Source organism: Chaetodon auriga, chromosome 8, assembly GCF_051107435.1.
Source record: "Chaetodon auriga isolate fChaAug3 chromosome 8, fChaAug3.hap1, whole genome shotgun sequence".
Taxonomy (NCBI): domain Eukaryota; kingdom Metazoa; phylum Chordata; class Actinopteri; order Chaetodontiformes; family Chaetodontidae; genus Chaetodon; species Chaetodon auriga.
In genome coordinates, this window is record NC_135081.1 from 3031062 (window position 1) to 3033478 (window position 2417).

Genomic DNA, 2417 nt, shown 5'->3' on the forward strand with positions numbered 1-2417 from the left:
ATTGCACCGTGTTAATTGGCTTTTATGATACATATTATTAACTAATATTCTTAACTGATCAGCTGGACAACAATAAGCTTGAAATGCACTTCTCTAAAAGTTAAACTTGGAAGTCAAAGTAGTGGTCCTGTTTGAGTTACAAAAAGTGCTACCTTGTTCATGCAACATAATCTACAAGGTTTAAAACTGTATAGGGAATATATCATTCCTTCATTTTGCGTCAGACTATTTGTCCCTGTTCCTTCTGATCTTGTGAATCTCTTGTCATTCAGATCAAAGAGGAATTCAGGAGAATAACTACAATTTCTGTGGAGCAGAGCTTCATGTACAAACTTGACCACTACACACCAAAACCTATTGCCCTGATGAAGTCCAGAGGAGGTGTTATGGGATCAAGATGAGGCCCTTCTTGGACAAACTTAGTCAGGTGTGTTTGTTTAGATTTGTGTTGTTTACATTTTATTTGCAGGGAGACGGACCTACTTTCTCTGTTGCTTACACATGCACATCATGCATATACATGTAGCACGAACCTGTGTACTTCTATGGTCATGCACACTCCAACTTTCCACTCTTGGCTCTTGCTCTGTATGTTCTAATCACCGCTCCTTGCACATGTCTGCTCTTGTGTATGCTCAGTTCATCATATACAAATAATGGTTCAATACTGACACCTATTTTAATCTGTTCACAGATCCAGTGTAGATGAGACATGAAACTGTTATCCGCAGCCTCATACTGCACCTTGGGGAGAAAGAGGAGGAACTCTTTGAGGATTTCCTGGTAAAGCATAATTTAAAAACATTTTTCTAAAAGACAAGGTTTAATATGTTCATGTATTATTTAAACCTACAATATGTAATTTTCTGCTGCTCAGGGTCTCTTGATCAAAACAGTAGCAAAAGATGGAGTTGTAGAACGTTGTGAAGTAGATTAGAATCATGGCAGCTAATTGTTAGCTTAAACAGCTTCACTGATAACTTCAAATCCAAATGTTCAGGGTGTTTTAACTACTAGCTGAATTATCCATAGAGGTCTCCCTTTCGAAACAATAAGTATACGATTACAACCAGTTAAGACAATTAAACAGTTTCACGTTAAAAATCAAGTGTTTCTCTGCGGCAGTTTGGTGAGCCATAGATGAGCTGCTGCTAACATTTACATAACACTCTTATAATTTCAAATCCAGATGACTAAATCATTCATCCTGTTAAATACATAGTTAAAAATGACTAAGATCTAAAAAGTGTGTCATATAAAACATGATTAAAACATGATAAAGTTGATTAATGACAGCTTCTGGCAGACAACCAAACAAAATATATACTGTAACACAGGTCAGTTATTTTTAGATATTTTAATGCAGTAAGATTAAATGTTATACTTTATAAGTTAACTGCAAAGTAAGACAGGAAGACAAAGGGATTGATACTCCACTCAGCCATGGCCCAAATGTTACAATGAAAATGAATGGAAAAAGTAGACAAAATGCAGTTCTATTTGTATTTGTTTCTCAATAGAGTTGTCTGGAATTTTTCTTTGTAAATTGTATGCAGGAGGACAGCCGCTGTGACCCCGCTCAATGCATCCTGAAGATCCTGGTTATCCACGGTGCTGATGGAGAGGATCCAATGATGTATCCATCCTTCATGAAGGCAAGGAGATACTGCCAGGATGTGGCAATACCGCTAAAGCCTGCACGCTTATAGGGCTCATTTATGCCCTCAACCTTGCATAGCCTCCAACACTGTGCTATAGTTTTGAGGTGTTTGAGAAACTATTCCTGAGCTGGATGGGATCAAGCTGTCCCCAAAAGTACAAGCTTTAAAGTTGAAGTTGCTGTCTTAAATGCTGCTTCTATGCCAAGCACTGAAAATCTCAGCAGCTGGTAAACTCCAGTTCAGTTTTCTACCTTGCAAATGACTGCAACATCTTATAAAGACACTGTCAGCTCCATTGGACCCTTCATTCACAGACAACAGCTTTTGTTCATGGACCCCCGCTTTCCAGTCACTCAGACTTTCTTCTTCGCAACAATCTTCTTCACTTTTGAATCTCCAATATGTGTGGAGTTTTTCTTTATTTTAGATATTTTAAATGGATATTTTACTGCTGCCATACACTGTACATGGGTTTTGCTTCTGTTTAGAGTTAACCAGATATGTGATGAATGAACAGAACCTGTGTTCCTATTTAATCAATACTGCCTTGCTTTACAGTTTGTTGTTATATCTATGTTATGTTATGTCAGTTTGTTTCCAGATTTTCACTGGGGTTCAATGTTCAGAAAATAAACAGTTTAACTATATTGCATTTCCTGTGATTTGTCATAAAAGTATGCTGAATGCATTTAGAAAATAATAACATTAATTTGGTGACATTTATCAAAAGAAAATTCTCAATATTTACACAACTAT

The 2417-nt window shown here is 36.8% G+C and overlaps 1 long non-coding RNA gene across 1 annotated transcript; it reads left to right on the forward strand.

The window, feature by feature from the left end:
• The first annotated feature begins 284 nt into the window (after positions 1–284).
• Positions 285–1681, forward strand: LOC143324277 (uncharacterized). The gene is made up of 3 exons (XR_013077452.1): positions 285–427; positions 695–783; positions 1557–1681. It is a non-coding gene; the product is annotated as an uncharacterized LOC143324277 (long non-coding RNA).
• The last annotated feature ends 736 nt before the right edge of the window (positions 1682–2417 follow it).